Here is a 23,573-nt window from a genome sequence, read left to right as displayed (position 1 = left end):
CGGGGTTTCTCCATGTTGGTCAGGCTGGTCTTGAACTCCTGACCTCAGGTGATCCACCCTCCTCAGCCTCCCCAAATGCTGGGATTACAGGCGGTAGCCACCACACCTGGTCACCATTTTACTTCTTTAAGAAAAAAAAGTACAAAGTAGAAAATACCTATTTAGGCCCATGAACACAACAGAGGGAGCATCATTAAAGTCTCTCTTCCCCCTGCTGTCATGTCTAAGGCGGAGTTTCCTAAAGAACTGGAACAGCTGAGGAAGCTCTTCATTGGAGGCTGAACTTTGAAACAACCGATGAGAGCCTGAGGAGCCATTTTGACCAATGGGGAACACTCACGGACTGTGTGGTCATGAGAGATCCAAGCACCAAGTGCTCCAGGGGCTTTGGGTTTGTCACATATGCCACTGTGGAGGAGGTGGATGCAGCCGCGAATACAAGGCCACACAAGGTGGATGGAAGAGCTGTGGAAACAAAGAGAGCTGTCTCAAGAGGAGATTGTCAAAGACCCGGTGCCCACTTAACTGTGAAAAAGATATTTGTTGGTGGCGTTAAAGAAGACACAGGGCCTGGCCCCGTGACTCACGCCTATAATCCCAGCACTTTGGGAGGAGGCCAAGGCGGGTGGATCACCTGAGGTTGGGAGTTCGAGACCAGCCTGACCAACATGGAGAAAGCCAGTCTCTACTAAAAATACAAAATTAGCCGGGTGTGGTGGCGCATGCCTGTAATCCCAGCTACTCCAGGAGGCTGAGGCAGGACAATCGCTTGAACCTGGGAGGCGGAGGTTGTGGTGAGCCGAGATTGCACCACTGCACTTACCCTGGGCAACAAGAGTGAAATTCCATCTCAAAAAAAAAAGACACTGAAGAACTGCACCTAAAAGATTATTTTGAACAGTGTGGAAAAATTGAAGTGATTGAAATAATGACTGACCGAGGCAGTGGCAAGAAAAGGGGCTTTGCCTTTATAACCTTTGATGACCATGACTCCATGGATAAGACTGTCATTCAGAAATACCATACTGTGAATGGCCACAACGGTGAAGTTAGGAAAGCCCTGTCACACCAAGAGATGGCTAGTGCTTCAGCCAGCCACAGAGGTCAAAGTGGCTCTGGAAACTTTGGTGGTGGTCATGGAGGTAGTTTTGGTGGGAATGACAACTTTGGTCATGCAGGAAACTTAAGTGGTCGTGGAGGAAACTTAAGTGGCTTTAATGGTAGCTGTGGTGGTGGTGAATATGCTGGCAGTGGGGATGGCTATAATGGATTTGGTAATGATGTAAGCAATTTTGGGGGTGGTGGAAGCTACAGTGATTTTGGTAATTACAACAATCAGTCTTCAAATTGCGGACCCATGAAGGGAAGAAACTTTGGAGGCAGAAGCTCTGGCTCCTATGGTGACAGAGGCCAATACTTTGCCCAACTATGAAACCAAGGTGGCTATGGCGGTTCCAGTAGCAGCAGTAGCTATGGCAGTGGCAGAAGATTTTAATTAGGAAAAAAAGCTTAGCAGGAGAGGAGAGCCAGAGAAGTGACCCAATGGAGCTACAGGTTACAATAGATTCATGAACTCAGCCAAGCACAGTGGTGGTAGGGTCTAGTTGCTACAAAGAAGACATGTTTTAGACAAATACTCATGTGGATGGGCAAAAAACTCGAAGACTGTATTTGTGACTAATTATGTATAACAGCTTATTTTAGTTTCTGTTCTGTGGAAAGTATAAAGCATTCCAACAAAGGGATTTAATGTAGTTTTTTTTTTTTGCACCCATGCTGTTGATTGCTAAATGTAATAGTCTGCTCATGACTCTCAATAAATGTGTCTTTTTTTTTTGAGACGGATTCTCGCTCTGTTGCCCAAGGTGGAGTGCAATGGCACGATCTCAGCTCACCGCAACCTCTGCCTCCCGGGTTCAAGCGGTTTTCCTGACTCAGCCTCCCAAGTAGCTGGGATTACAGCCATGCGCCACCACGTCCAGCTAATTTTGTATTTTTAGTAGAGATGGGGTTTCTCCATGTTGGTCAGGCTGGTCTTGAACTCCCGACCTCAGGTGATCCACCCCCCTCAGCCTTCCAAAGTGCTGGGATTACAGGCGTGAGCCACCACACCCGGCATTTATTTATTTATTTATTTATTTATTTATTTATTTTAATATGCTGTGTAAAGTTAGTCTACTCTGAAGCCATCTTGGTAAATTTCCCCAACAGTGTGAAGTTAGAATTCCTTCAGGTGAATTTTTTTTTGAGACAGAGTCTCACTCTGTCACCCAGGCTGCAGAGCAGTGGAGCGATATCGGCTCACTGCACCCTCCGCTTCCTGGGTTCAAGGGATTCTCCTGCCTCAGCCTCTGGAGTAGCTGGGAGTACAGGCGCTGTGTACTTTCTTTCTGTCTTTTTTTTTTTTTTTTTTTTTGAGACAGAGTTTCGCTCTTGTTGCCCAGGCTGGAGTGCAGTGGCGTGATCTCTGCTCACTGCAAGTTCCACCTCCCAGGTTCACGCCATTCTCCTGCCTCAGCCTCCCAAGTAACTGGGATTACAGGTGCCCGCCACTACGCCAGGCTAACGTTTTTGGTATTTTTAGTAGAGACAGGGTTTCTCCATGTTGGTCAGGCTGGTCTCGAACTCCTGGCCTCAGGTGATCCACCCGCCTTGGCCTCCCAAAGTGCTGAGATTACAGGCGTGAGCCACCATGCCCAGCCTGACGCCAGGTTCTATTTGGAATTTATATGCAACCTGCTTGGGTGGAAAAACCATTGTCTTCAGAAACCTTGGTGTAGTTGAACTGATAGTTACAGTTGTGACCTGAAGTTCATATTACAACGGATTACTCAAGCAAAATCATGGAATTATTGGTTATAGAAATGATTGTTGGCAGGGTGTGGTGGCTCACGCCTCTAATTCCAGCACTTTGGGAGGCCGAGGCAAGCGGATCAGGAGATCAGGAGATCCAGACCATCCTGGGCAACAAGATGAAACCCCACCTCTACTAAAAAAAAAAAAAAAAAAAAAAATAGCTGGGCGTGGTGGCCTGCACCTGTACTCCTAGCTACTCCAGAGGCTGAGGCAGGAGAATCCCTTGAATCCAGGAGGCAGAGGGTGCAGTAAGCCGATATCGCCCCACTGCTCTCCAGCCTGGGTGACAGAGTGAGACTCTGTCTCAAAAAAATAAAAATAAAAAATAAAATAAAATAAAATAAAATACATAGATTGCTGGCATATCCTATGCAATATATCTAAATTAAATAATGGTACCAGATAAAATTATAGATGGGAATGAAGCTTGTGTGTCATCTATTATCATGTGTAATCAATAAACGATTTAATTCTCTTGACAAAAAAAAACGGAAAATACCTATTTAAGGGGGACATGGTGGCTCACCCCTGTAACCACAGTACTATGGGAGGCCAAGGCAAGAGGATTGCTTGAGCCCAGGAGTTCCAGACCAGCCTGGGCAACATGGCGAAACCCCATCTCTACCAAAAACACAAAAATTAGCCAGGCGTGGTGGCACATGTCTGTAGTCCCAGCTACTTGCGGGGCTGAGGTGGGAGGATCGCTTGAGCCCAAGGAGGTCAAGGGTGCACTCCAGTCTGGGTGACAGAGTGAGACCATGTCTCAAAAATAAAAAAGGAAAGGAAAATAGCTATTTAAAACAGGAAACTATAGAAAATAGCCTAATAGTTTTTTAAAAAATAGAACTTCTAGAAATGAAATGAATAAAATAATGGACAAATTTAACTTCAGATTACACATAAGCCAACAGAAAAATAAACGAACTGAATGATACGACAATAGAAATTATCCAGCCTTCAGTAAAGAAAGACAAGAAGGGAAACATGAAAGAGCAGTAAATAGATATGGAGGATAAATTAAGACAATCTAACATGTATTGATAAAATTGGAGTTCTGGGAGGCAAGGAGAGAGAAAATGGTAAAGAGGTAATTTTTTTTTTTTTTTTTTTTTGATAAGTTCTTGCTCTGTTACTCAGGCTGGAGTGCAGTGGCACGTCCACGGCTCACTGCAGCCTTGAGCTCCTGGGTTCAAGTGATCCTCCCACCTCAGTCTCCCGAGTAGCTGGGACCACAGGTATGTGCCAACATGCCTAGCTAATTAAAAAAATTATTTTCTGTAGAGACGGGGCCTCACTATGTTACCCAGGTTGCTCTTGAGCTTCTGGGCTCAAGTCATTCTACTGCCTTGGCCTCCCAAAGTGTTGGGATTGTAGGTGTGAGCTACCATGCCTGGCCAAAAGGGTAATATTTGAAGAGACAGTGGCTAAGACATTTTTTTTTTTTTCGAGACGGAGTCTTGCATTGTTGCCCAGGCTGGAGTGCAGTGGCGCGATCTCTGCTCACTGCAAGCTCCGCCTCCCTGGTTCATGACATTCTCCTGGCTCAGCCTTCCGAGTAGCTGGGACTACAGGCACCAGCCACCACATCCGGCTAATTTTTTTGTATTTTTAGTAGAGACGGGGTTTCGCAGTGTTAGCCAGGACGGTCTCAATCTCCTGACCTCGTGATCCGCCCGCCTTGGCCTCCCAAAGTTCTGGGATTACAGGCGTGAGCCACTGTGCCCGGCCAGTGACTAAGAAATTTTTTGGATCAATCTGTTTAAAAACACAGATTTAAGAAGTCCACTGAATTTCAACCAGGATTGGGGGGGGAAAAAAAGGTCTTTTCAGTTAAACACAACAGTGAAACAACAGCATACCAGAGACAAATTATCTCAGAAGCAGATTTACTGCTGACTTCACAAGAGAAAAAAAAAATAAGTGCGAACTTAGAATTTTACCCCTCAAAAAATAGCTTTTGTCGGGCACAGTGGCTCACACCCGTAATCCCAGCACTTTGGGAGGCGGAGGTGGGTGGATCACTTGAGGTCAGGAGTTCAAGAGCAAACTGGCCAACATGGTGAAATGCTACCTCTACTAAAAATACAAAAATTAGCCAGGTGCGGTGGCGTGCACTTATAATTCCAGCTACTTGGGAGGTTGAGGTGCGAGAATTGCTTGAACCCCGGAGGCAGAGGCTGCAGTGAGCCGAGATCGAGCCACTGCACTCCAGCCTGGGCCACAGAGCAAGACTCCATCTCAAAAACAAGAAAAAAAAGAAAAAGAAAAAAAAAAGCTTTCAAAAAGGAAGATGAAAAACAGGCATTTAAGGCAAATTAAGTAAGAGATTTTGCTTTCACAATATTCATAAAAGGAAATTCTAAATAATGTACTTAAGAAACCGATCCTGGTCGGGTGTAGTGACTCCCTTGACTCAGGGAGTTTGAGGCTGCAGTGAGTCCTGATGGCACCACTGTACTCCAACCTGGGCTCGAGACCTTTATTTCAAAAAAAAAAAAGCAGGAGTCAAAAGGTCTGGGGGAGGGCCTAACAATTTACATTTATAACAAGCTCCCAGCTTGATACTAATTATTTAAGACCACACTTTTTCTTTTCATTTTTCTTTCTTTCTTTTTTGAGACAGGGTCTCACTCTGTTGCCCTGACTAGAATGCAATGGTATGATCACAGCTCACTGTAGCCTTGAACTCCCAGGCTCAAGTGATTCTCCTGCCTCAGCCTTCCAAGTAGCTAGGACTACAGGCATGTGACACTATGATGGGTTAATTTTTGGTTTAGTTTTTGTAGAGATGAGGTCTCACTATGTTGCCCAGGCTGGTCTCGAACTCTTGTGCTCAAGTGATCCTCCCACCTCAGTCCCTAAAAGTGCTGAGATCATACGCATGAGCCACTGTCCTGGGCCTAAAACCAAATTTTAAATAGCACTGTTGACTAGCCATGAAAAGAAAGCAAAAACTGAGTATAAATTTCCAACTAGCAGAGGAAGAAAAGTTGAAATGAAAAAGAAAATAATTCAAAAGAAGGCAAAAAAGGAAAGTAAACTACAACAGAAGGAACCTGCAGAAAGCACAATATAGGACGATAGTTAGAAATTCAAATACATCAACAATTACATCAAATATGAAAGGATTAAATTATCCAATTAAAAGACAAGGATTTATACAAAAAATAAACTCAAAATGGATCAGAGACTTAAATAAAACTTTTAGAATAAAATATAGGAAAAATATATACGCAACTTTGGGTTAGGCACAGAGTTATTAGATAGAACATCAAAAACATGATCCATAGAAGCAAAGCTGACAATCTGGATTTCATCAAAACAAAAATGTTGTATTATGCCTGTAATCCCAGCACTTTGGGAGGCTGAGGCAGGTGGATCATTGAGGTCAGGAGTTCAAGACCAGCTTGGTCAACATGGTGAAACCCCGTTTCTACTAAAAATACAAAAATTAGCTGGGCATGATGGCACATGCCTGAAGTCCCAGCTACATGGGAGGCTGAGGAAGGAGAATGGGTTGAACCCGGGAGGCAGAGGTTAAAGTGAGCCAAGATTGAGCTATTGCGCTCCAGCCTGGGTGACAAAGCGAGACTCCATCTCAAAAAGAAAAAAAAAAAAAAAGACACTTTTAAGAGAATGAAAAGACAACTCATACAGAGAGAGAAAATATTTCTCCCTGTTTTGCAGATATGCAAATAACGTATCTGACATTTGACTTGTGTCCAGAATGCATAAAGAACTCTCAAAACTTAATAAGAAAACAAACAGCCCAATAAAATAATAGGCAAAAGAATTGAATAGACATTTAACCAAGGAAGAGGCATGGCTGAAAAACAGACACATGAAAAGTTGCTTAACAACATCAGTCATTAGAGAAATGCAAATTAAAACCACAAAAAATACTACTACACAACTGTTAGAATAACTAAAATAAACAGTCTGACAATTGTGAGCGCTGGTGAAAATAGGGAGCTACTGGTTTCTTTAATACATTGATAATGGCAATGGATAGTGACACAGACACTCTAGAAAACAGTTTGGCAGTTTTTTGTTTTGTTTTTTCTTTTTTTCCTTTTGAGACAGTCTCGCTCTGTCACCCAGGCTGGAATGCAGTGGCGTGATCTCAGCTCACTGCAACCTCCACCTCCTGATTCAAGCGATTCTCCTGTCTCAGCCTCCCGAGTAGCTGGAACTACAGGCGCTTGCCACCACACCCAGCTAATTTTTGTATTTTTAGTAGAGGTGGGGTTTTACCATATTGGCCAGGCTAGTCTCGAACTGCTGACCTCAAATGATCCACCAACCTCAGCCTCCCAAAGTGCTGGGATTACAGGCGTGAACCACCATGCCTGGCCGGCAGTTTTAAAAATACAGTTAAATGGTCGGGTGCAGTGGCTCAAGCCTGTAATCCCAGCACTTTGGGAGGCCGAGACGGGCAGATCACGAGGTCAGGAGATCGAGACTATCCTGGCTAACACGGTGAAACCCCGTCTCTACTAAAAATACAAAAAGAATTAGCTGGGCGAGGTGGCGGGAGCCTGTAGTGCCAGCTACTTGGGAGGCTGAGACAGGAGAATGGCGTGAACCTGGGAGGCGGAGCTTGCAGTGAGCTGAGATCGCGCCACTGCCCTCCAGCCTGGGTGACAGAAAGAGACTCCGTCTAAAAAAAAAAATACAGTTAAACATAGAATTACCTGAGGCCCAGTACCCTCACTTCTAGGTATTTACCATAGTGAAGTTAAAATTGTTCACCTGAAAATTTGAACACAAATGTTTGTAGTAGCTTTATTTGTTTATTTTAGTTATTCTAACAGTTGTGTAGTAGTGTTTTTTTGTGGTTTTAATTTGCATTTCTCTAATGACTAATGTTGTTAAGCAACTTTTCATGTGTCTGTTTTTCAGCCATGCCTCTTCTTTGGTTAAATGTCTACTCAAGTCTTTTGCCCATTATTTTATTGGGCTATTTGTTTTCTTATTGTCAAGTTCTGGGAGTTCTTTATACATTCTGGACACAAGTCAAATGTCAGATATGTGATTTGCATATCCGCAAGACAGAGAAGACAGAGAGGGAAAAATATTTTCTCTATATGAGTTGTCTTTTCATTCTCTTAAGAGTGTCTTTTTTTTTTTTTTTTTTTTGAGATGGAGTCTCGCTCTGTCACCCAGGCTGGAGCACAATGGCGCAGTCTCAACTCACTGCAATTGAGTTGAATTCAATTGCACCTCCCAGGTTCAAGCGATTCTCCTGTCTCAGCCTACCGTGTAGCTGGAATTACAGGCGTCTGCCACCACACCCAACTAATTCTGGAATTTTTAAGTAGAGATGGGGTTTTACCATGTTGGCCAGGCTGGTCTCAAATTGCTAACTTCAAATGATCCACCCACCTCGGCCTCCCAAAGTACTGGGATTACAGGCGTGAGCCACCATGCTTGGCTGGCAGTTTTAAAAATATAGTTAAATATAGAATTACCCGAGGCCCAGCACTCTCACTCCTAGGTATTTACCATAGTGAAGTTAAAATTGTTCACTGAAAATCTGAACACAAATGTTTGTGGCAGCTTTGTTTGTCATAACCAAAACCTGGAAATAGCCCAGATGTCCCTCAACTGGTAAATGGATAAACTGTAGCACATCCATATGATGAAATGCTAAGAGTAATAAAAAAGGAATGAGGCCAGGAGCGGTGGCTCATGCCCAGAATCCCAATACTTTGGGAGGCCAAGGTGAATGTGTCACTTGAAGTGAGGAGTTTGAGACCAGCCTGGCCAACACAGTGACACCCTGTCTCTACCAAAAATACAACAATTAGCCGGGCGTGGTGGAGCACACCTGTAATCCCAGCTACTCCGGAGGCTGAGGCAGGAGAATTGCTTGAACCTGGGAGGCAGAGGTTGCAATGAGCCAAGAACGCATCACTGCATTCCAGACTGGGCAAGAGTGAAGTTCTGTCTCAAAAGAAATAAGATAAAATAAAATAAATAAGGAATGAGTTCTTCAGCAGTCAGGTCCTGTATGTGAAAAACCACTGCACTCCAGCCAGGGCAACATAGTAAGACACCACCTCTTTTTAAATATCAATTACATATATCTATATTTTTATTTTTTGAGACAAGGGTCTCACTCTGTTGCCCAGGCTGGAGGGCAGTGGCATGATCTCAGCTCACTGCAGCCTCTACCTCTCGGGCTCAAGCAATCCTCCCACCTCAGCCTCTTGAGTAGCTGGGATCACAGGTGTGTGCCACTATGCCAACTAATTTTTGTATTTTTTGTAGAGATGGGGTTTCACCAAGTTGCCCAGGCTGGTCTCAAACACCTGACCTCAGGCAATCTGCCTGCCTTAGCCTCCCAAAGTGCTGGGATTACAGGCATGAGCCACAGTACCCAGCTATTATCTTTTTTGCAGAACTTTTAAAAAATATATTTTCAGGCCGGGCGCAGTGGCTCACACCTGTAATCCCAGTACTTTGGGAGGCTGAGGTGGGGGGATCACAAGGTCAGGAGTTCAAAAGCCTGGCCAATGTAGTGAAACCCCATCTCTACTAAAAATACAAAAATTAGCTGAGTGTGGTGGCACGCACCTGTATTCCCAGCTACTCAGGAGGCTGAGGCAGGAGAATCGCTTGAACCCAGGAGCTGGAGGTTGCAGTGAACCGAGAGCACACTATTGCACTCCAGCCCAGGGGACAGAGTGAGACTCTGTCTCAAAAATATATATATATATAAAATGTTTATATAATATATATTATGTATATATTATATATAATGTTTATATAATATATATTATGTATATATTATATAATGTATATATAATATATTATGTCTATATTATATAATGTATATATAATATATATTATGTATATATTATATATATTTTAAAAAGGAATGCATTCTTGAAACGCAAAAGAATATGAATGAATCTGCAAAGCATTTTGCAGGCAGGGCACAGTGGCTCACGCCTGTAATCCCAGTACTTTGGGAGGCTGAGGTGGGAGGACTGCTTGAGCCCAGGAGTTTGAGACCAACCTGGGCAACATGCTGAGACTCCATCTCTACAACAAATAAAATAAAAATATTAGATGAGCACGGTGGCATACACCTGTGGTCCCAGCTACATAGGAAGCTGAAGTAGGAGGATCACTTGAGCCCAGGAGGTCAAGGCTGCAGTGAGCAGTGTTCATACCACTGCACTCCAGCCTGGGCAACCGAACAAGACTCTGTCTCAAAAACAAAAACAGAAACAAAAACTTCTGCTAAGTGAAAGAAGCCAGACTCAAAAGACTACATATTGTACTATTCCATTTATATGACATTCTGGAAAACGTAAAACTATAGGAGCAGAGAACAGAAAAGTGAGGTGGGGTGAGGGTTCAATCACAAAGGGGTAGGTAGCACAAAGGAATTTTCATGGAGCGTGTTCCATGTTTTGATTGTGGCAGTGGTTTCAATACTCTCTGCATTTGCAAAAAAAAAAAAAAAATTAAGTAAATAATTTTGTTGTTGTTGTTGTTTTTGAGAGAGTTTCACTCTTATTACCCAGGCTGGAGTGCAATGGTGCAATCTTGACTCACTGCAACCTCTGCCTCCCGGGTTCAAGCAATTCTCCTGCCTCAGCATCCCGAGTAGCTGGGACTACAGGTGTGCTCCACCACGCCCAGCTAATTTTTTCTTTTTTGTATTTTTAGTAGAGACAGGGTTTCACCATGTTGGCTAGGCTATAATCCCAGTACTTTGGGAGGCCGAGGTGGGTGGATGACCTGAGGTCAGGAGTTCAAGACAAGGCTGGCCAACATGGTGAAATCCCATCTCTACTAAAAATACAAAAAAAAAAAAAAAAAAAAAAAAAAAAAAGTAGCTAGGGATGGTGGTGCAGGCCAGTAGTCCCAGCTACTTGGGAGGCTGAGGCAGGGAGAATCGCTTGAACCCGGGAGGCAGAGGTTGCAGTGAGCCGAGATCATGCCACTTCATGGGCGACAACAGAATGAAACTCTGTCTCAAAAAACAAGACAAAGATTGTCAGACTGGGTAAAAATACAATATCAGGGTCTCTGACAGTATTTTTTGGCAAAAGGCAAACTTAGCTTAAAAAAAAAAAGTGAGTTCAATTCTCATTCTTACAAGATTATGCATGAAACCTCATTATTTAAAAATGAAAAGTATTTATATTTTTAGATTGCTAATATGTAGCAGCAAATAAAAAACTCATGCATATTACACTCAAATACATATGTACCATAGTTTTGTGTGTCTTATACAAAAACATACGGAGATTAAGAATCAAAGAGGCAGTTGAATTTATATGTCTGAAACAGCAAAACGAGTCTCTGAATTTTTCCCTTTCATCCAGCTGTTTTGCCATCATAGAGCTAATTTTAGAAGGCGTAATCTTCTTATAAAATACACGTAGTTAAGAAAAGTAGTGGGTTTTTTTGTGACTTCTAATTCAGAGTCGTACAGGGTGTTTAGTTTCTGAACTAAGCCAGCAGACCGAGAATAATCTGAATCATAAGTCTAAGGCTAAGCCAAGAAACTTTTAGCTAAAGAATCATAGTGAGCTTTCATAAGAGTTGAACTCCAGATCCTTTTTATTAATGGGCTTTAAAATGCAGATAAACTTCCAAATAAGGTTTTCCTTCAATCTGGGAAAAACTAAATGAAAATCATAGTGTGAGATAGATTATTCTTTCCTGCAAGTTCAATGACTACATTTGCTTTGTTATGCATGTAAGAGGATATATGTGGTTACTTATTCTTGCTGGAGACTTCAATAGTTGCTTTCGTTTGCTTTTGTTTTTCTGATGAGAATCAGCAACATGGACACATTGCCTTTTTTTTTTTTTTTTTTTTTTTTTTTTTTGAGCAATAGTATTTTTTTAATATAAAGAGTCAAACCCAAGAGTCCAATCCAAATGAAATAATTTAGACCACAAAGTCCAGACTAATTTTCCCCATTTCTCAAAATAACTAGAACTGAGTACACATCAAATCTTCACTTTTCTTTGCATTATATAGACACTGTCACAAATGCAAGAGATTCTTCACTTTTCAGGTCAAACTTTCACCATCCTTTGGTCCTGTTATATGTAACAGGTGAACAATCACTTTTCATTATGAAACAAAATAGATTAAGTGAAGACAATTTTATGTAACTTCTTACAGCTTCAAGTGCTATGTAAGGAAGGATTTAAGAGTGCTTATATATAACAGCTTATTCGGTACATGAGTTTCTATTAAACTACTTAACACAAATCTTAATTTATAGAAAAATTCAACCAATGCCAAGATCACCTAAAATAAGTTATTCCAACCAGTCAAGAAATCAAAAATCTTGTATAGGGAAAAAAAAAAAAAAAAAAAAGAGCAAAGGAAACTGGTATTCTATATTGCCCTGGAATCGTGCTTATTCTGAGGGTTCAGTTTCACCTAATTGTCCTAAAATAGTGCCCCCAGTCACACAATTAAAACTATTTGATAGAGTATGAGACTGATGATTGGCTGGATGCACTGTGTGTGGTTACGAAAGCCCTATTACTGAACTGCTGGCCACTGGCGTGTGACATTTTTATAAAATGTCAATTTTATAAATGTCTACCCACAATTGCTGAAAAAAAAACTTTAAAAAAATTGTTCAAGTTTCCACATTAAAAATAACCTTATGCATGTAGAATGGAGAAAAATGTGGAAGAGTTACTCCCACTAGGCTGGCCTTGAGTGGATACACTGTGTTTACAAAATATTTTGAGATGGCCAGATAAGCAGTACTAATGGCAGCATATTACACAGTTATCATGAACCATGTGTAGCCTAAGGAGAATTTTCAGTGTATCAGGGTGGCCCACATGTTGCTATTTATCATTTCAATTTCATATCAGAAACAAAACTGAGGAAAAAGAAAACACTTTGAAACCCAAGCAAGTCATCTGGGGCCTGAGTAATGAGGCCTCTTGAAGAAAAAAAAAATGAGAGAGAAAGAGATTAATGCATTTTTGACAAACAGGCTTTGGTTTCTGAGCACTACTGCAGCTATTAAATTCACGTGCTAACGGAGTTCAGGTATGTAGACATTTACAGTAAGTTTTTACCAGTGACTTTTACCAAGTAGTTGTGCACATACATTTTCTGAAGCTGCATTTTAGTGACATAAAGTAACACTTTAGACAATAGGATTATGTCTTACTTAGTTGCACTGCTATGTCTGAATATTACAGCAATTGAGAACTCTGATACAGAAAGGGTAAACCACCACTTAAAGAGTAACATTCTCCTGAAAAGGCAATACCTTTCCTTACAAGAAGCAACACATGAAGTCTAGCAGGCATGGTTTCATATATTCCATTTTGATTGCTTAAGGTTTCAACTGGGCAGTATTCTATTTCAAGGCCATTCTGTTGCAAAACCTGGTTCTGTGGTTGTAACATAGCTGCTGTGTCTGTTGCAAACTAGAGAAGACAGAAGAGAGAGGGAGAGGGGGAGGGAGAGAGAGAGAGAGAGAGAGAGAGAGAGAGAGAGAAGGAGAAAAAAAGTATTCTTTATATATTTATTTATTTTTGAGACAGGGTCTCATTCTGTTGCCCAGGCTGGAGTGCAGTGGTGCTATCATAGCTCACTGCAGCCTCAACCTCCTGGGTTCAAGCAATCCTCCTGTCTCAGCCTCATAAGTAGCTGGGACTACAGGCATACACTATTATGCCCCGCTAACTTTTTTCATTTTTAGTAGAGATGGGGGTTTCACTATATTGCCCAGGCTGGTCTTGAACTCCTCAACTCAAGCAATCCTCCCACCTCAGCCTCTCAAAGTTCTGGGATTACAGGTGTGAGTCACCACACCTGGCCCAGGAGAAAAAGTATTTTACGTAACTTTCACATGAAGGTCTTTTAGTAAATAACCAATTTTTTTTTTTTTTTTTTTTTTTGGTGGCTGTTGTTGTTTTGAGACAGGTCTCACTCTTGCCCAGGCTGCAGTGCAGTAGCACAATCATGGCTCACTGTAGCCTCGACCTCCTGGGACTCAGGTGATCCTCCCACCTCAGCCTCCCAAGTAGCTGAGATCACAGGCATGGACCACCACACCTGGATAATTTTTTAAAGAATTTTTTTGTAGAGACAATTTTGCCATGTTGCTCACTCAGGCTGTTCTCAAACTCCTAGGCTCAAGTGATCCACTTGCCTCAGCCTCCCAAAGTGTTGAGATTGCAGGTATGGCCAGGCATGGTGGTTCTCAGCAACATGGGAGGCCGAGGTGGGTGGATCGCCTGAGGTCAGGAGTTTGAGACCAGCCTGGCTAACATGGTGAAACCCCCGTCTCTACTAAAAATATAAAAGTATTAGCTGGGCATGGTGGCATGGGCCTGTAATCCCAGCTACTTGGGAGGCTGAGGCAGGAGAATCACTTGAACCTAGGAGGTGGAGGTTGCAGTGAGCCGACATCACGCCACTGCATTCTAGTCTGGGCAACAAGAGGGAAACTTCATCTCAAAAAAAAAAAAAAAAAAAAAAGATTATAGGTGTGAGCCACTAAGCCTGTAAACAAAAAAAATTATAAGTTCTCTGAGCTTCTACCCTGAATGAGCCCTGTTTTTATTAAAGATTAGGGTGGTTAGCTCCTGCAGAGACTCTACAGTTTAGGATAAAATAGGATTAAAGACAAGTACTCATATAAATAAATTATTGTCTTTTTTATAATATGAGAAAATTATGAAGACTAATGGAATAACAACAGTTGATCATCATTTATCGAGTACCAATAAAGTATATGATCCTAGACAATTCCTTTTGAGGTTTCAGGGTCTGAGATGGGGTTTAGGATTAAAAATGAGAGAAAAGAAATCTATTACATAAACTAATTGTCTTGGGTCAAGGTTATTATTGGCTGACTGAAGAAAGGGAGTATGTCTGTGGAATTTCCTTTGTAAATGCCTACTTGTGTGGATATATGTAGACATCTGACTGTTTTTGATAATGGTGATAATTAACAATCCTATACAAATACATAAGTTGTTATAAACTATGTACTTAAGAACTGGGACAACTGTTCACAAAATGAATGACAGGTAGTGTAATAAAAGCTCTGAGATGTCCTTCAAACAATTATAGGCTTGATTATAAAATACTCAAAAGGGGAGAATGATTAATATATAGTTGGGGTTGTTTCTGGAGTGGAAGGAAGGTAGTTAGTTAAAAAGCAAACAAAAAATAGTCAGGGTTTTCTCCCCAGTATCCCTGAATCTGGACTAGGATTTGTTAATATCTTAATAATTTCTCAGGTGTGAATAAAACCAAAAACAAAACAAAACAAAAAATAAAACAACAACCACAACAACAACAGCAAAAAAACAGTCCTTCCATGAGTTACCTCATGTCCAGGCCTTCTACTCAAGTCCTCATCCTATGCAAAAATTCTCTTTCCTTGATTTAGAGATGGGGTTTCACTATGTTGCTCAGGCTGGTCTCAAACTCCTGGGTTCAAGCTCACCTCAGCCTCCTAAGTAGCTGTGACTACAAGAGCCTCCTGCCATACCCAGCTGGCTAAAATTAAATTCCTTTTCCTATTCCCTCTGAAGTTATATATTTTTTTTGTTTTTTTAATAGAGACAGGGTCCCACTCTGTCACCCAGACTGGAGTGCAGTGGTGCGATCATGGCTTACTTCATCCTTAAACTCCTGGGCTCAAGTGATCCTCTTGCCTCAGCCTTCCCAGTAGGTAGGACTACTGGCATATACCACCATGCCCAGCTAAAGTTATATATATTTAAAAAGGACCTTACAAAAGTTTCCCAGAGGTATCTGCACAGTTCTTGAAAAAAAATTAGCATTGTAACTTCCCATTTCAAAAATGTAGGCCAAAAAGAAAAATATTGAGTGAGGTTTCTTAGGTCCCAGGTATGAAGTTTCCTAGGAATGATAAGCTAATAATCATGGTACAAAGCTTTGCACAGTCTCTTCACAAACAAAACATATATCACTAGTGTCTTTCTTGTTTCAGTCCTGGAAAATGACAAATTCTACTCGACAGCTGTTTAACATATGGAACAAACCTTGTCTCACAGGCAGTGCACTCATTTAAGCCATATATCTTTCTCTCTTAATTCAAAGTGACAGTAGTGACAAGAGCAAAGTTTTTTGGAAGATATTTTCAGAACCACTCTAGTTAGCAGCTTAGTTATATCCAGTCTAGATGGCATTCTTTTTTACCCATGTGAACTTCTGCTTCAGTAATTCAAATTCTTTGAATTCCTTGGTTCTGAGAACTGGGGTGGGCATTATCGATTTCTCCCAAAACTTACATCTGTAACTATTTCCAATAGACTCTAATCCCCAAATGTGCTGATTTCCACTTCCCTGTTGCTTTGGAAAACTCTATATAACATTGATTAGAGTCTATTTTGCATTTGGTAGTTCCTTATAAATAGATTCACTGTGTTCTCTAAGTGTGAATATTTGTTTTACATTGATTGTTTTTAGACATAGGACTTACTAACATTCTAAAATTCTGCTTTTCCTTAAACATGTGCCTTAGTTGAAGTACTAATAAAGCTTCTAAATTAGATTTTGTAGATCATAGTAAATTTACATAGGCAATGTGTTAGACTTTGCATATGTTTTGTAGAATATAAAACCAAACCTAAGTAAGTAAAACTAAACAATCCAGCAGGGAACTCTCCTAAAGCTGCAACCACTTCTTACCCTAAATTATAGTTTCATTACTGTCCATACTTTCATTCTGCTTACTTTTTTTAGTTCCTTCCTTTGATCTATTCCTTACATATATTTACAGATTATAACACTAACTTCTACCGACTTTCTCCTTCTAATGCAACTTGGCCAGTTTCACTGAACTCCTTTCTTTTTTTTTTTTTTTCCTTTTTTTTAGATGGAGTCTTACTCTGTCACCCAGGCTGGAGTGCAGTGGCACGATCTTGGCTCACTGCAACCTCCGCCTCCAGAGTTCAAGAGAGTCTCCCGCCTCAGCCTCTGGAGTAACTGGGACTACAGGCGCCCACCACCATGCCACGCTAATTAAAAGGCAATAAAAAGATCATTGCTATTACATTCCTGAGTCTTCAGGCCACTGCCTTTTGTATCATATGGGGCACTTAGACTTCAACAAGGTCAGGTGCGGTGGCTCACACCTGTAATCCCAGCACTTTGGGAGGCTGAGGCGGGTGGATCACTTGAGGCCCAGGAGTTTGAGACCAGCCTGGCTAACATGGTGAAACCCCATCCCACTAAAATACAAAAATTAGCCAGGTGTGGTGGCGACAGAGCGAGAGCAGCCTGGGTGACAGAGCAAGACTCCATCTCAGACAACAACAACAACAAAAAACCACAATGTCATACCTACAGAGTCAACTAAATACCCCTGCTTGGGTTTTTTGTTTGTCTATTTGTATTTTTTAATACTCCTGTTTTGGTTTCAAAGAGTACAACTGTTTTAGAGCAGGGAAGTTTAGAAAATCCTTTCTGTATCATTTTCACGGTAGAAAACATGATTTCATAATCATTCAATAGTTGACATATTTTCTTGTTTAAAACTTAAGAGGCAGGGCACAGTGGCTTATGACTTTATTCCCAGTACTTTGGGAGGCTGAGCTGGGCAGATCGTTTGAGCCCTGTAGTTGGAGCCCAGCCTGGGGAACATGACAAAACCACATCTCTACAAAAACAAAAAAATTCGAAAAATTAGCAGGGCATGGTGGCTCGTGCCTCTACTCGCAGCAATGTGGGAGGCCGAGGGAAGTAGATTGCTTGAACCCAGCTTGGGGAAACCTCATCTCTACAAAAAATACAAAAAGTTCAAAAAATTAGCCAGGCATGGTGGCGCACACTTGTAGTCCCAGTTACTCAGGAGGCTGAGGTGGGAGGATCAGCTGGACCCGCAGGTCAAGGCTACAATGAGTTATGATCTATCACTACACTCCAGCCTGGGCTACAGAGTGATACTCTGTCTCCAAAACAAAAACAAACAAAACCAAACAAAACAACTTTACAAAAGCTTATTCAATATAATTAGTCATCAGGATAATGTAAATTAAAATTACAATTATAGATCATATTCCAATTAAAATGGGCAAAATTTCTTTTTTTTTTTTTTTGGAGACAGTCTCACTCTGTCACCCATGCTGGAGTACAGTGGTGCAATCTTGGCTCACTGCAACCTCCACTTCCTTGGTTCAAGTGATCCTCCTGCCTCAGCCTCCTGAGTAGCTAGGATTACAGGAGCGTACCACCATGCCTGGCTAATTTTTGTATTTTTAGTAGAGATGGTGTTTCACCATGTTGGCCAGGTTGGTCTCAAACTCCTGACCTCAAATGATCTGCCTGCCTCGGCCTCTTGTGGGATTACAAGTGTGAGCCACTGCACCTGGCCAGATTATTGTATAGTTTTCCATCGCAGGACTATACTATGGTTCTTCTATTGACAGGCATTTAGTTTTTGTCCAATCATTACTATGAGCAATAAATCAATGAACATCCTAGTAGTGTCTTCTGGTGCAGGGGTTTTCAAGATTTTATGGCCAATACTCACAGTGAGAAATAATTTTACATTCAGACCTTGTACATGCATACATGCCTGGGAAGTAGACTCTGAGACAGGGATTCATATGCAGGACATTTATTGGGGATTGTCTTGGGATCAGCACCTGCATAGAAGTGAAGGAAGCAGGATTGGGTAAAGGCAGAAGTTGGGCTGCAATGAAGTGGCAATAAAGGCCTCAGCTGATTCCACACTAGTTGGGATAATCCCTGAGAGTTATTTCAAATTTGGACATGGGGATCAGGCCTTTAGATACCTGCAGTCTTCAGGCCTATACCTGCAGACCAGTTACTGGATACAGTTGCACCCAGGAAGCTCTCTGGAGAAAGGTCTGGAGAGGACTCAGTTAAAAGCTGTTGGCTGCCAACACTCCTAACAGCTAGAAGAATGGATGCTTCATTATTGGAGAGGGAGAATCTAGGTGGCACACCATGATAGCTAATATATAGCTATATAGATATAGATATAGATAAAACAATTTCACAAGGCAATCCTTCCCATTATATTTTCTGTTCTATTTCATTTTAATATTAAGGGAGGAGACCACCCCTTATATTGTCTTATGCCCAATTTCTGCCTCCAAAGAAAGAACAAGTAAAAACTAAAAGGCAAAAATGAAATCCACAAGCAGACAGCCCAGCGCCACACCCTGGGCCTGGTAGTTAAAGATCGACCCCTGACCTAATCGGTTATGTTATCTATAGATTACAGACATTGTATAGAAAAGCACTGTGAAAATCCCTATCCTGTTTTGTTCCGATCTAATTACCCGTGCATGCAGCCCCCAGTCATGTACCTGCGGCTTGCTCAATCGATCACGACCTTCTCACGTGCACCCCCTTAGAGTTGTGAGCCCTTTAAAGGGACAGGAATTGCTCACTCGGGGAGTTCGGCTCTTGAGACAGGAGTCTTGCCGATGCCCCCAGCCGAACAAACCCCTTCCTTCTTTAACTTGGTGTCTGAGGAGTTTTGTCTGTGGTTTGTCCTGCTACATTTCTTGGTTCCCTGACCGGTAAGCGAGGTGATTGGTGGATGGTCGGGGCAGCTCCTTAGGCGTCTTAAGCCTGCCCTGTGGAACATCCCTGTGGGGGACTCCAACCAGCCCGAGCGATGCGGATCATGAGAGTAGGCATTTGCCCCAGTGGGATGCCTTGCCAGAGCAGTGTGTGGCAGGCCCCCGTGGAAGATCAATGCAGTGGCTGAACACCAGGAAGGAACAGGCACTTGGAGTCTGGACATCTAAAACTTGGTAAGACTAGTCTTTGAAACTTGCCCACTCCGTTTGTGTGGAAGCATGGCCTCATCATCCACGGCGTGCCTTTATCGGCACTTTGGTTTTGGTTTTGACTTGGTTTGAATTGCTTGACAGGATTGGTCTTGGGAACTTGCCTACTCCATTTGAGTGGAAGCGTGGCCTGATCACCCATGGTGTGCCTATACTGGCACTTTGGTTTCTTTTGACTTGACTCAGATTGCTTGATACTTTGGTTTTGGTTTTGACCTGGCTTGGATTTCTGGATACTCTGATTTGGTTTTGATTTTGGTTTGGTGCAAACTGCAAAAGTGTGTGTGTGCCCTTTTTACCCGTTCTTTATTTTGTGGTGTACCTGTGGTGTGAGCGTGGTGTTTTGTCTCAAAGCAGCATAGGTCAGGCACAAATAAGCCTACCCTACTAGGAACTATGTTAAAAATTTTCAAAAAAGAATTTAAAGGAGACTATGGAGTACTATGACACTAGGAAAACTTAAAACTTTGTGTAAGATAGACTGGCCAGCATCAGAGGTTGGTTGGCCATTAGAAGGAAGCCTGGACAGGTCCCTTGTTTCAAAGGTATGGCACAAGGTAACCTTAATCCAGGGAACCCAGACCAGTTCTCATACACAGACACAGCTGGTTTTAGACTCCCTGCCCCCAACACACAGTGGTTGAGAGAACAGCAGCATAAGCGGCTGGCAGAGGCAAGGAAAGACCAGCAGAGAGAGAGAAAGGAAAGAGACAGAGAGGAAAAGAGGCAAAGAGAGAGAGGAAGAGACAGACAAAGAGGGAGTTAAGGAGAAAGAGAGAGAAGGAGAGGCAGAGAGAGAGAAAGAAAGAGAGGCAGAGAGAGGGAAGAGACAGAGGCAAAAGGAAAGTCAAAGAGAAAGTGACAAAATCAAAGACAGAAAGAAAGAAAGAGAGTACAAGTAGTTAAGAAAAGAAAAAGTGTACCCTATTCCTTTAAAAGCCAAAGTAAATTTAAAACCTACAATTGATAATTGAAGGTCTTCTCCATAACCCTGTAACACTCCAATACCACTTTGTTGTCAGTGTAAACAAAGGCGTATCCCAAAAGCACTGAGGCCTTCCTATCAAAAATCCTTAACCCAGTAACCCGTGGATAGTCCAAATGCATTCAATCTGTAGCAGCAAAATGCATTCAATCTGTAGCAGCAACTGCTTTGCTAAAAAAAAAAAAAAAAAAAAGGTAAAAAATAACTTTTAGAGGAAACCTCATTGTGAGCACACCTCACCAGTTCAGAAGTATCCTAAGGATTAAAAAAAAAAAAAGGAAAAAGAAGGAATTTATATAAAAAGAGTATTATATGGTAAATTCTTGTCCTGAAATAAATTAACTGGTTGTTTAAAGAAAGAAATATTTGTAATAAGTCAGAAAGTTGAGGCACATTGGAATTGTCTGCGAAAGTCATGAAAGAGAAAATGTTATAAAAAAGAATTTATGAAAAAAATCTTGTATAATTTAAAAGTAACTAGGCCTCCTGAATGTAGAACTATTGGAAAAAAAAAAAACAGTTTATGTGCCAGGTGTATAAGAAAAGTAAAATATACCTTTGGTAAAAGGATTATAAGGAGGCATAAGAATGTACATTTTTATCTACATTAAAAAGTAAAAAAAAAAATTATTGTTTTGAACGTTTAAGTAAGTTTTAAAACGTTAATTGTAAAGAAAATTTGTGTGTAAACGTATTAGCTAAAGTTAAAGAAGTATCATACAGTTTTTCTGTGAACTGGACATTAAAGTAAAAGCATAACAGGTTTTTCTTAAAGCACCAACCTGCTCTTTAGCAAAAATTATAAAAGGTTAAAAAGAGTCTATAAAATCTTACCTTATGGTCAAACATTTAAAATTAGATAAATATGTCTACAAGGTTTTATTAAAATTAGATTTAACATTAATAACACACTAATATAAAGATAAAATTTAGCTTATGTGGTATAAAAATCATACAAGAAGCATTGTTAAATGTAAAATGATATTTGGCTTTCTTTGGTTTAAAAACTAATAAAAAATAGGTGTTAAAGGAAATTTCTCAGTAAAAAGGCACTAAGGACTATAAAGTCCACTGCCAAGGTCCCCCCATTTAAAACAAAAGGTCAATTTCTTAAAAATTATATACTTGGTTTATCTTCCACTCTCCTTTCTCTCAAAAACTAAAAGTCTTTTAGCACATGTACCACCCCTAGAATTTCCGGTAAACCAGCACCAGTCTGAAGATCACATTCTCATCAAAGGGTGGAAAGAAGAAAAACTCGAGCCAGCCTGGGAAGGCCCCTACCTTGTATTGCTAACCACCAAGACTGCTGTTCATATGGCAAAAAAAAAAAAAAAGGAGGGACTCATCACACCCGAGTCAAGAAAGCTCCACCCCCTCCAGAGTCGTGGGCCATAGTCCCAGGGGAAAATCCTACCAAACTAAAGCTAAGAAAAATTTAACTCTTTTCATCTATTCTATTACTGTTTCTTTTTTCCTCATTCTATTGCTGACCATCTAGTTATTAACATAACCAAGTCAATTTTGCCTCAAACCGTTGGATTTAATGCTTGCCTTGTTATACGCTGTGAGGACTTGCCAAGTCAAAGACAGCTTCCTACTTCAGAAAATTACTTCTGTCCCTCCTGAGTGTCCTCAGACTGGGCATTAGTAAACTAGGACCATTTAATCCGGGGAGATTTCGATAAAGACCCCAGTGCCAACCAGGAGTCTTGCCCCCCGATTAGAGCTTTCAGGCCATAGTTGGTCCAACGTTCTATGGACCACTAAAGAGCAAGGATGGACTGCCCCAACTGGTTTTTGTAATTTCCTAAAACCATACATTCGTTTTACTACAGGATCACAGAAGTTAAAGAATAGAAGTTAAAGACTTAAAACAGGCCGGGCGCGGTGGCTCAAGCCTGTAATCCCAGCACTTTGGGAGGCCGAGACGGGCGGATCATGAGGTCAGGAGATCGAGACCATCCTGGCTAACACGGTGAAACCCCGTCTCTACTAAAAAATACAAAAAAAAAACTAGCCGGGCGCAGTGGGGGGCGCCTGTAGTCCCAACTACTCGGGAGGCTGAGGCAGGAGAATGGCGTGAACCCGGGAGGCGGAGCTTGCAGTGAGCTGAGATCCGGCCACTGCACTCCAGCCTGGGCGGCAGAGCGAGACTCCGTCTCCAAAAAAAAAAAATTAAGACAGAATACCAAGATGCAAATGTCTGGTTAAAGTGGATCAAATATTCCATCTGCACGTTAAACAAAAGCAATTGTTATGCTTGTGCTCATGGCAGGCCAGAGGCCCAGATTGTCCCCTTTCCACTAAGGTGGTCCTCCAGTCGACCAGGTGTGGGCTGCATGGTAGCTCTTTTCCAGGATTCTACAGCCTGGAGTAATAAGTTGTGCCAAGCTCTCTCTGCTACATCCCAAAGTCCGGCACCTGGCGGGTCAGCCCCTGAGGGCCATCCAGCCTCCGTCTCCCAACACTAAGTTCACTTTGTGTCTCTCACGACAAGGAGGAAACTTAGCGTTCCTTGGAGACCTGAAAGGATGCAGTGAGCTTAAGAATTTTCAAGAGTTTATCAGTCAGCCCTTGTTCATCCCTGAGCAGATGCGTGGTGGTGTTGTGGTGGACCTTTCCTGGGCACTCTGCCGAATAACTGGAGTGGCACTTGTACTTTAGTCCAATTGGCTATCCCCTTCACCCTGGCATTTCATCAACCAGAAGGAAAAAAGAAAAGAATAAGACATCATAAGTGAGAGAAGCCCCTTATGGGTCTTTTGACTCTCATGTCTATTTAGACGCCATTGGAGTCCCACGAGGAATACCAGATCAATTTAAAGCTTGACTTTAGCTGCAGGATTTGAGTCAATATTTTGGTAGGTGACAGTTAATAAAAATGTAGATTAGATAAACTGCATCTATTACA

The 23,573-nt window shown here is 41.6% G+C and overlaps 1 long non-coding RNA gene and 1 pseudogene across 1 annotated transcript; both read left to right on the top strand.

The window, feature by feature from the left end:
- The first annotated feature begins 219 nt into the window (after positions 1-219).
- LOC102132067 (heterogeneous nuclear ribonucleoprotein A1-like) lies at positions 220-1,627 on the top strand (annotated as a pseudogene).
- An 11,120-nt stretch (positions 1,628-12,747) lies between these two features.
- LOC135971823 (uncharacterized) lies at positions 12,748-16,903 on the top strand. The gene is made up of 2 exons (XR_010588118.1): positions 12,748-12,907; positions 16,725-16,903. It is a non-coding gene; the product is annotated as an uncharacterized lncRNA (long non-coding RNA).
- Positions 16,904-23,573: the final 6,670 nt, after the last annotated feature.

This window comes from Macaca fascicularis, chromosome 7 (genome assembly GCF_037993035.2).
Source record: "Macaca fascicularis isolate 582-1 chromosome 7, T2T-MFA8v1.1".
NCBI classification, from domain to species: Eukaryota; Metazoa; Chordata; class Mammalia; order Primates; family Cercopithecidae; genus Macaca; species Macaca fascicularis.
The sequence above is the reverse complement of the archived record's forward strand: the minus strand, read 5'-3'. Positions and strand labels throughout refer to the sequence as shown.